General features: G+C 31.5%; 1 protein-coding gene across 2 annotated transcripts in view; it reads left to right on the top strand.

The window, feature by feature from the left end:
* sNPF-R (short neuropeptide F receptor) overlaps positions 1–12,105 on the top strand; it is a 249,233-nt gene that overhangs the window by 102,064 nt on the left and 135,064 nt on the right. The window lies entirely within an intron of this gene.

The raw sequence follows: 12,105 nt of genomic DNA on the forward strand, positions 1-12,105 counted from the left end.
ACTATTGAAGGAATATGTATGTCTGTACAAAAGCAGAAAGATGAATGGTTCACAGTGAATTAAAAAGGCATTTAATTCAGCAAACAATATGCCATGAGCTTTTTAAATGTCGAGATTGACATATTTACGCGTTTACTTTTTTTTCGGCAATGTATCCTATAGGATATTTGTGATTTATTTTTTTTCTCAGGAACTAAAACATGAGTAACAGAGCGTTGAGTTAAAATTGCTTAACCTAATGTTTTATTCTTAACTGCAAAAATAAACTATAACAAATAAAAATTATAAGTTTTTTTGGAATTCAAAAGCCTTTTCAACCATCAAATCGTCGTGATCGTAGAACAATGACGGATGCACGGAAAATACGATATTGTCTTTCTTTGATATTTGATCTTGAAAAGGTTTTATATTCCATTTTGTAAAAAATAATCATAAAAATATTATATAACTAACCTAAGTATCAGATGATTTATTTTTGCATTTATCAAGCTATGACATAAAGTGTCAAAAAGAAAATTAGCCGCTCTCATATAAAGTTGAAGAAAATCACATGCGTCGTTGTTCTACGATCATGGCGGAATGTTTTTTTAATTATTTGTTTTCTGCCAAAATAAGGGTTAATAAGGTTTTTTATTTCGTATATATTTTGGTAGTTCGATTTGAAACATTACTCATGAAATGAGTACTTCGAATGAATGAATAAATACATGCGTAATGTTGATATTCAGTCCAAATGTTTCATCAACACAAATTTGATTATAATTCCAATACAAATACTATTGACTGTGAGAAAATGTAATCGACCCAAAAGCAATCACCAACATTATAAGGTAATAATTTCAAAGGCATTAGTTACTAAATCACGTTAGTAATTGTAACATACAAAGGGAAACAATATTAATAATATCCTTTGATAACACCCAGAACTCAAGGCATAGGGGAAAATAATACCAAACAACTAAACAGCCTCTGAAATATACATTTTAAATTATGTATTTGGTTGTATGACGTATACATTACAAATTGATTTGAATTTATTTATTTATTGAATGTGTAATAAAAACATACGATTTTTTATTAGTAAATATAAGGCGAAACGTACAAAAGCATATTCTAAAAAAGAAATTTACTAAGGCGGTCGATGGAAAAGTATTTTTATAAAGATACGAGTTTCAATTTTTCTTCATAAAAAAGTACCCCCGTATTTCCACGCTGGATTACTCCACTAGAGCAGTGATTTCTTTACACACTAAAGCCGTGTTTTGTGGGAGCTAAGACCATCCGATAATCCAAAAACGCGTCCAATTTTACGGCCGGACGCACGAAATACAAATATGATCAATTATTTTGAAAAACGGAAACACATTTTTTTTTATTTTGATATATTTAAAAAAAAACACATTTTAACCCGGGAGGCATCTGCGAGAGAGTGAAAGAAAAACTTTGTTCAAATACATGTCATTAAATTTCTCTGCCACAGCATGGTCTCTTAATTACTTCATATAAATATGTAACTTATAATTTTTTAATTTTTTTAATAATAACAAATAAAAATACAATATTACAACTAAATGTAATTATGACATTAATTAAATACTTAAACTAACTAATATTTTAACTAACGTTTCCCATTACGTAAAAAAAATAAACTATTCTTGTGCACGTAATGGGGAGTGACGTCTTACAATAGCTTGTTTATTTTATTTTTAATAATTAATATGTTTAAGATAACATATATTAGTTACATAAAAAAATATAAACGATGTTTTTAGTCAGTGCTTCATAAAGAATAATTAGAAATGTAACTTTTCACTTCTTTCTGAAGTACATGTATTCCGGACTGTTTTCTGATAAAATGCTTTTTTTGTGCCTAATAAGTACTTATTATTTAATATAAAATTGTTTCAGTCGATACGTAAATGTGTAATGGAGAAATACTGAAAATCTCAACCCAATATTTATTATATTCATAAATATATTAAAGTTATTAGACGCAATGTGTACTAGCTACACATCGGGAGGGTTTTAAGAAAAATATTCCTCTGTAAGTATAATGATGTAGTGTTGTAGTTTTTTTATTGTTTTGGAAATTAAGATATTACCACCTGTTCTAGGTCGCGTACTTACGTTTTGTGACATTGAAACACTTTTATTTATTTTGTCTTTATGAATTTGAAGCGAACAATTCTTTTTATATCGCAATTTTATATCTAAAACCTTATTTTTTTTAAATAATTGAACAGTGGGAAAAGTAGACGGTTTTTTCAGAATAACTTTTGTAATTAATTTTTGTATTTTTTCGAATATTTATTTTAAAAGACTAGATACTTTAATAATACTAAAGCAATTACTTCATTGTGTGATACACTTGTCCGCAGCAAACTAGAAAACTGTTTGATCCCGTCGAATCAAACCACATCCTTAAAATAAAGAACGTTTAAAAAGGATTTTTACGATACTTATAACGTACAAAAAATAATAATTATCCGTTCTTGTATCTATCATTATTTCCAGCAGCTATGCTGGATTACAACACTCTCGAATTTCGGCGCCTATTTTTTCTTGGGAAACATTTCTATAAGCTGATTTCTGGGAGCATATAAATAATCAAAATATACTGAAAGACATCATGTATATTTCCAATAATTATAATAGAGCAAGATCTCATGCAGTGTTTTACGCACCCAAAAACCGCACAAATACAAGTCGGAATTCACCCATTCATTGAGCAATTCACTTTCTATTTACTGCTTCTGCGGATAATATGGATCTTTTTTTCTGTACACATCGGCAGTTAAGCAGCTATCTGCTTTCCATTCATTCACTTTTAATTTGTGAATTCTTCTGTACCTGTGATGTTACTGAATTATACCTAAATGGTTAAACCAATTTACGTGCTGTTTTTTGCATAATAACGAGATTTGCACTGCGCATGTTTGTAGATCTTAAAATCTTCAATCTAATAAATGAAAAATATGTTAGGAGCATAATTGTTTTATTTAATGACCTACCAGGGTTGCATTTGACGAGAATGCACATACTAAAAAATGAGATGATGATATTTTTTGCACATAAAAAAGTTTGTATTTGAATGTTGACAACAGCGTTCGTTTCATTAAATTCCTTATAATTTCTACCAGTTCACTTCTTTTTACTTGATTTTTAGTAATACCAAAATAAAATTAACTGACATTTGATACATCTTTGAAAATCACAATTCTTAATACAGTGCACCCCTGTTGTAAAAAGAGCAGAATTTAATATTTGCAAAAACAATTCTGTATTAAAAAAATGATTATTTTATGTTTTGGAAATTAATCTATAAAAAATAATCTCCCTTCTTAAATTCAATATTTGAATATCAATAATTTTCAGTTTTGGAAATCAATCATATACAAGTACCTAGGTACCTACTTATCAATGAAAAGTCTTTTTCTAAGCTAATAGCAGGCAAGCCAACGTTCGGGCAGGACAACATCTCTTGGATCCGCTAGTTTTGTATATTATATCACTACGTTATTCTTGTGTTTGAAGCTGGATTCAACTTCAATTCAATTCGGAACTTATGATGTATTCCTTTACTATCCTAAAAGGTGAATGTATTTACCATGAGATCACAAATTCACAAAACTGAAGTGAAACAATTAAAATTTTAAATATTTTGTTATTTTCGCGGTTTGACTGTAAAAACTATTGAATTTTCGCTTAATTACTTTTCGGGAAATTGATAGTGAATTAGCAAAACTGAAGTGAGACACAAGACTTTATGAACAGTTTTGGCAAAGGAGCGAGCGCACTTTGTCAACTTTTACAAAGTTTCTTAAGTTTAACGAGTACCTATCACAAGAAGTGAAGCCTAAGATTTCTCTTCCGTAAAAGCATTACTCGAGATGCGTCCCTTCTCAAATAATAATTTAGGCAACCGTGCACAAATATTTCGGGTCGTGTCTAGTTTCCGAGTTTCGGGGCGTGCAATTAGTTAGCGGTAATCTGATATATCAATCTACACGGTAACGTAGACATCTCACTTCACGATACAACAAACTAGATTAATTCGGGGCAAGTTGTCTAAATACTCGGAGCAATGACACCGACCATCCTTGGGTAATCTGTTAATCTCCTCAAAATGCGGGAGGGAAGTAAACATTGGATGTATGTGTGTACATTCAATTTCTGACATGTTTTTTACATTATTCGCGTGAAACATCACAAGCTAGAGACAAATTACATGATTATATTACAACAAAGATGAAAAACATTTTATAGAAAAGAACATAAAAGTCTAGGCATTCGCCACTTTAACCAGCCATGACAGGTCATAAGCCCTGTAAATACCTATACTTCTTTATAACGTTCTATAAAACGTGCTTCATCTCCGTTGTAATATATTGGTTTGTTTTATCATGAAATTCCTAAGGTTAACTAAATAAAGAACATATTACAACAGAGTTGAAGAACATTTAAGAAAAGGTAATATAGAAGTCTAAGCATCTACAGGGCTTATGACCTGTCAATGGCTGGTTTAAGTGGCCACTTTACATTTTCAGGCGTTGCCTAGTATGTAGGTGAAATAATTCAATTAGATGAATCTCACCCGCATAAATAAAGGTTTCAGCTCTTTAACTTCACAAACATCAACAGATGAAAGAATTGAAGGAATATAGATGTTCAACTATGAGCAGAATGGTGAATGTTACACAGTGTGTAAAGTGGCCATTTAAACCAGCCATTGACAGGTCATAAGCCCTGTTTTTTTTATTTACCTTGCAGTTATTTATTAAGTAAAGTTACAAACCGGTTACATCCTTTATTTTGAACAGAAGTAATTTACAAAAGCTAACACTTATGAAGAGCTCGCGGTCAGGCGGCGCGAACTGCCGAAATAAAATGTGATGAATTCTTACCGTTTGGCAGGTGTTTTTGTGACAGACAAACAGAAGCATAAATTTTCCGTTTTTTATTAAATAATAAAAAACAATATCCGCTTCAGCAAATTCAATACTAAGTTTTAGAAAATACTATTACTGAAAGCCCAAGTGAATGCCTTTTTAAAGCTACTCTTTCAAACACAAGACTAATGTTTCAATAGAGTTTCTCAAGACGAATAGATCCCCTGACGACTTCCTCTTGAAGAAAACGTGCTCCATCTTTGGCAGAAATTATTTCAATCACTTCAACTGGCTGAGAGAAAATAAAATATTCTTAGGAATGGTGTCTTTAGAAAGCGTTTGATTGGTAAAAACTTGATTTGAAAAACATGCAATGAACTAAATTTAAAAAAAAATCTCGACCTGCTAAAATGTACAAAGCGATTCAAGTATCTTCAACTTGTTGAATGCGACGCTGTTTAGTAATAAAATGAAATAAATAAGCATTTTATAAAATATACACACAATCGCCCTTTTATCTGATCTGATTGGTTTTAATAGCTGAAGCCCTCTTACGCAACATATTTGTGCAGCATGGTGAGTTAATCCAAATGATTGAAAACAAGGACTGGATTTTACCCTCAAGGGAGTTGTAAACTTAAACCAATTTGAATATGAAAGTCTTGACATTTACAGAGCCTATGATCTGTTACCACTTTATCCAGCCAATGACAAGTCATAAGCTCTTTATATGTTTTACCATCCGTATTCCGTACATAACGTTTTTGGATAAGCTTCATATAGACGCAATATCTCATCTCACGCAATATGTCATAATGGAGGGGATGACCGAGGGGACAAATTCTAGGGGACGCCCAAGCCGAGAGTACCTAGAGGACATATTAGAGGACGTGCGCTGCTCATCATATGTTGACTTTAAAAAAGCCGCACCAGACAGGGAAGAATGGAGGAGAAGAATGAAAGTAATTGCTGCCAGCCAATCCCAAAATTGAGACCAGAGAAGAAGAAGATCTATGGCATTTAGAAAAAAAGGGAAATGTCACTATTAGCTGCTTGTGCAGAAATTATTTAGCAGACAGTTTTGGGTACTATTTTATAATAAATATATATGGGTAAATTTGACATTAAATAGATGAAACGTTACAAGTCCTAATGTGTTTTTTCTTTATACATATAAAAAATATATGTATGTAAGTTTTTGAATATATTTATATTATCTTCCCAAATATTAAAGTTTTTGGGCCCATGTTTGAAAACATGAAAATAGTTGTCAAGTTGTGGTAAAGCAAGATGCGAACCTCATCCACGAGTCCATGACACGGCGAAGAAGATAATGACTTCTACCATGTTATAAAAAGAAAGCTTCATAATTTTTTCTCATGCACAAAGTACAATATTTCTTTCCGTCTTAGATACTGATTTCATTGCAAGGCAAAAATATTTTTAAAATTAAATATTCTTAAATAAGTATCTTCGTATTTTGCAAATCTAAGAAAAAAAAGCTAAATTGAAGTAAAATATTGTTGGACAGTATTTTAAATCACCGTGTCCAAAATTTTTTAATATTTTTAATTTTCAATCAATTTTATTTAATTTGTTTATTCTACTTGTAAGTCATAAAATAATTATTGAACTTTGTCGTGAAATAGCAATTAATTTAAGGCAGAGGGGAGTTCTAATCTAAAACCTTTGATCCGGAGTCGGCAACATGACCACTCGAGCACGCTACCACAATTTTCCTCATTTTATGGGAACAGTAATTAAAAGTAAACATCAATTATAATGGGAATAAAAGGCCGATCTCACCTAAACTTGCCTCATTTTACTGGAACATTAAAAAGAAGTAAATATAAACAAAATGGGAATAAAAGGCCGATCTCACTTAAACATGCATGGGCACTTTCTTTCTAATCTGGGCCAGATAGTCAATTTTTCTCAGAATTGCTTCCCGGAATATGAAAATAACCATCCTTATGTGGTAATGTTAAGACTTGTTCTCCAAACAGCTAAGGCATTCTTGGATCCTTGTGTTCTTAGTCTTCTTTATAACTCACTAGCTTAATAATAATAATTATTATTATTATGGATAACTTATACAGCGCAATTTTCATAATATAATACCTCAAGGGCACTTTACAAAGTGACTATATAAAGATATAAATTTAGTTTTAACTTTAACTTTTTAATTTAAGAAAAATAATGTACTTTTTCATACTACTTTTCCACCACATGCTAAGAATTTATTCAAATGATTTAGAGAACAAGTGGGTTTTAAGTTTCTTCCGAAACATCACTTCACTCTCACGAGAGCATTACATGTCGTAGGGCCTGCGACCGTTCATGCACGTTCGCCGAATTTAGTGCGCTGTTTGCGTAGAGGTATAATAATTTTTCCTTTCGACGTAGATGTAGCTGATCTAAGCGTAAGACGTCTGTCAGCTAGTTCATCTGGAATGCAGAGTTCCCTTAGATATTCTGGAGCAGAGTTGTGCAGTGACATACATACGCCAACAGAGTTTGTATTCCATCCTCTGTGGAAAACGTAGCCAGTGCAATTCCCAAAGTAGTGGAGTTAAAAGACTGAATTTAGAGATTCCAAAAATAAGTCTCACTGCGGCATTTAATATAGCCTGTAGGCGAGTCATTTTATTCATCGGTAGACCTGCGTAGATACCATTACAATAATCGACTCTTGACACTACTAACGCATTTATTAATTGACGTGCGGCATCAACTGGCAAATTTTTGCGTATGCATTTAATCTGTCTTCCTAAATTGCTAAATTTGAGTTTTTGCCAAATAAATTAAATGAACATAATCGAATGTTTGATAACAATTATTGTATTTAGTCCAAATTAGGTTTGTACGTATACATTATTATTTTTGTGCTTCGGTTTAGATAAATTGTGATGACAGAGAATTTCGATAAATAGGTGAGCGCATTTTTTTAAAAACGAAACAATATAGGGACACGCCAATTGTAAATATCTATAATGGGTAAAACAGAGCTCTGCGCTGGTTTGGACATGTAAAGCGAATGGGCAACGAAAGAACGGCTAAAAACATATACGATGCGAATGTTCATGAATGCAGAAATATAGGGATACCGTGAAAGACATGGCATGACAAAATTCAACAATTACTTGAAAAAGGACATTGTAAAAGTCAGCATAATCGGCACGCGTGCATGAGAAAATCTATGAATGTAGAGGAAGCGAGATCTGAATGCAAAGATAAAGTGATGTGGCGTTCTATCCTCTCTGCCTACCCTTACGGAGAAGCGGTGTGATAGTTTGTTCTTGTTGTTGTTTTGGTAAAAAAAACATTTCTATTGTGCCATAATTCAGAGAGAAAATACGTGAATACGTTTGTATGAAGAAAAATCAGACCGCGTTTCCTCTTAAGATTAAACATAATTTAAGTATACCTTAAAAAATTAACAAAAAAATCTTTAGCAAAAACCGTTCGGATAAACGTATAAAAGATGTTGTAACTTTTTATTGGTAAGTAGGTACTTATTTATGATTGAATCCCTAATCTAAACATTAAAATATATTTAAATAATGAATTTAAATAGGTACCCAAGTACTTATTTATGTTTGAATTCTAAAACATAAAATAATTCATTATTTTCAAACAAAGAATTCTTTTAGAAAATGTCAAACTCTGCTCAGGGATGCACTTTAATCAGGAATGTGATTTTCAAAAATGTATCAAATGTTATTTGATATTATTTAAGTATAACCAAAAATCCAGTAAAAATAAATAAATGGGTATAAATTATAAGGAGTTCAATGAAATAATCCAATAAAAAAACGAATGCTAGCTGTAAAAATTAAAAAACAATCATTTTTTTACACACAAAAATAGCATCAATCCATTTTTTTTGTAAACGCATTTCGGCGAATGCAACCCCGGTGATAAATAAAAAAAAACATTAACGCTCCTAACTTTTTTGTACTTAATCAATTAAAGATTTTATGACCTTTAAACCTTTTTGCGGCAAATACGTATATTTATCTGAAAAGCACACGTAAATCAATTCGGTAGTTATCGAGTCCATCGAGTAGAACCATTCGAACATTGCCTTTTATATGTATATAGATTAGTGCGAAGCAGACTTGAGTGTGGATCTCTGATCTGGGCGCCTCACGAGTTGAAGTACTCTGTTATGCTGGAGAGAGTTCAGAAAAAAAAATTCGGAGTGCGGATACTATCCGTGGTTGAACTCATCAGACTTCATACTGGGTATGCTTGGCTACAGCAGTTTGGAGAAAAAAAGAAATGCATATTTGCTTATGTATTTTTTCCGATTGATCCGTGGTATTACATTCAAATTAGGTGTAATGAATAGTATTTTTTTATATGTTTCTAAAAACACTTTAGACATGGGTAGCTTTTTTTAAATGCCATTCAACAGGTTTATGTAAGCCCTAATAGATTGGCATTAATAAGTATAAATAACACTTAATCTCAACCGCCTTAAAATATATTTTAATTTTTAAAAAGTATAAAATATGGCATTATCTAGGCGTACATGGCAAGTGTGTTATCGCGAGCCAGGAGTGACCACACAGCTTGCTTCTTGAATGCTTGCCCTTGCTGTAAGAACACAGCTTGAGCTGTGTTATCTTCCTGTTTGTGAAACCAGCCAGCCCATGGTAATTTCAGTAGGAAGAACAATGTCTTTAATCAACTGCATCTCTTCGGATATCGACATCTTTCGTGTTACTGGAAGAAAGTTCCGAGATGATGGCTTCCTTTTACTTTAACTACTGGGTATTTTTATTTTACCGTTTCATCACATTTAAATTGTATTGCCATTTTTTTTCTTGTTATGAATGCCCTTAACATTATTTTCGTAATGTACGTAAACGCATTAAATAAAATATATTTTTTTTAAATAATATAAAAATGAGTTATTGTCATTAAATCACAATTAAGAAGATACGCCGTGATGCAATTTAAATAATTTACATGATAAATAAATACAGTCCAAGTCCAGTACAATTCTGTTTATGAAATTGTTCTAATGCTCCGACTGTATTTAATTGTTTTCTCTTAAACCCAGTTGATCGTTTCAGATACGCACTCCGGATATTCTTTTTACCATTCTTGAATTATCCATTTTTCTTTTATTTTAGTCCTGTTTTCTATTGTTTTCTGCAAATGAAAATCGCGTGGGAATTTGTTTTTATGTGTGGTAATGATCCTTAGCTAAGAGTTGTATCGTATTATTATTGAATATGTCACTGTACCTTTTAATGATAATAATAAATGATAATTGATTATGAACCGTTTTTAAAACTTCAATAAATAACACATGTTGGAAGTTTTGAGTTTATGAACGAATTTGTATGATCAAAACTTCGCATTTCCACGAACCAGAACAAAATGTTCAACAAGCTAGGTGTTGCCCACATGTGATCTAAAACATTGTACTGTTGAAAATATTGCAAATTAACAACTTTTTTTAAAAAGCGTTTATTTAAAAAATATATTAATTGTAATCAAATACTTTTAGATTCGTTTCGAAAATAACAATTTGTTATATTATTAAGAAAGTTTATAAAACGGTATTATGAAATCTTAAAAAATAAAAATTCACATAAATTTTTCTGTGAATAAGTTCAAAAAATATATTGTACGTTCCGTCGCTTATGAAAATCTTTTATTAAGAGATTTAATGAAATACACATTTTATATGGATGAATAATGAGGATTTTTAGAATGGAAAAATATTTACAATCATTTTTATTTTATTCTATCGTAATAAAATGAGATTTTCATCTATCCCTACTCTCTTTTTTGACTCAGATTTTATTTTAGATCTTTTCAGCTCATTAGAAAAATCAAGACTTGACATTTATTTGCGATCTAAACAAACCCGATTGACGTTATTGATGTAAAAAAAAACAACTGTAATACCAAATCTTTTGTCATCATTATTTTATCCAAAAAATCAGATAAACCAGAGAGATAGAGCAATGTCTTAATAAGTCTAGGCATCTACAGGGCTGATGACCTGTCATTGGCTGATTTAAGTGGCCACTTTACACACTGTGTAAAATTCACCATTCTGCCCATAGTTGAACATCTACATTCTTTCAATTCTTTCATCTGTTGATGTTTGTGAAGTTAAAGAGCTGAAACCTGTATTTATGCGGGTGAGTTTCATCTAATTGAATTATTTCACCTTCTTACTAGGCAACGCCTAAAATTTGATATATTTTTTGTTACGCAGTGTAAAGTGGTCACTTAAACCAGCCAATGACTGGTCATAAGCTCTGTAGATGCTTAGACTTCTATATTACTTTTTCTAAAATGTTCTTCATGTCGGTTGTCATATGTTAATATTAACAGTTTCCCGGTTGAGTTCAGTCCTTGTCTGCAAAAATATGGACAAACTCAAAATATAAAGGTTCATAATTTAGTTGTTTAACGTTTTGACCATTAGTTCCTTTGTAGACATCGCTCTGTACGCAACTCCCAATTTGAATTCAACTATGCCAAATTGTGTCGTTTAAAAGTGTAGAAATACTTCTCGGATAAAAAAGAAACAGGATGGGATCACATTTCATGTGTAAGCAGCAAATTCACAAATGATATTATTTGAGAATTGAATTATTTTGCAATCTGTTAGATTGTCAAAGAAAAATTGACATTTTGTTGGTGTTGTGTTGCCAGGGTAGTCAATTTTTATGCTAATTTGCTCATATTTTCCAGATTATCGCCAAGCGTGCGTTTTTCATAATATCCAAACTCTCGCTGATAGACGAACCACAGCTGATATAATGTTACTCACCAACATAATATCTGATAAAATAGATTCCCCCGAATTGGTTAACCGCATTCATCTTAAGGTACCACAGAGACAAACGCGTTATACACAACTTTTCCACATACCTAAATGCAGAACAAATTCGTCAAAAAACGCTACGATTAACCGTATTATGGATACGTATAACAGGAAATTTAACGAAATAGATATATTTACCAAAAATATTAAATTTATCAAAACTGCCATAGGTAATAAATTGTCTTTGTCCGCATCCTCCTCTCCGTTGCTCTCTATCCCTGAACATATATAAGTTTTATAGTGAGAAGATCTTTTAATATAATTATGTATCCCTGTACTGCGGGCCAACTGTTTGTGACACCTGATTTTTATAATCCGAATCATTTCTATTAAACTTAAATGTTATTCTTATTTATA

This window comes from Micrasema longulum, unplaced genomic scaffold (genome assembly GCF_059751315.1).
Source record: "Micrasema longulum isolate JH-2025_06_02 unplaced genomic scaffold, ASM5975131v1 h1tg000382l, whole genome shotgun sequence".
NCBI classification, from domain to species: domain Eukaryota; kingdom Metazoa; phylum Arthropoda; class Insecta; order Trichoptera; family Brachycentridae; genus Micrasema; species Micrasema longulum.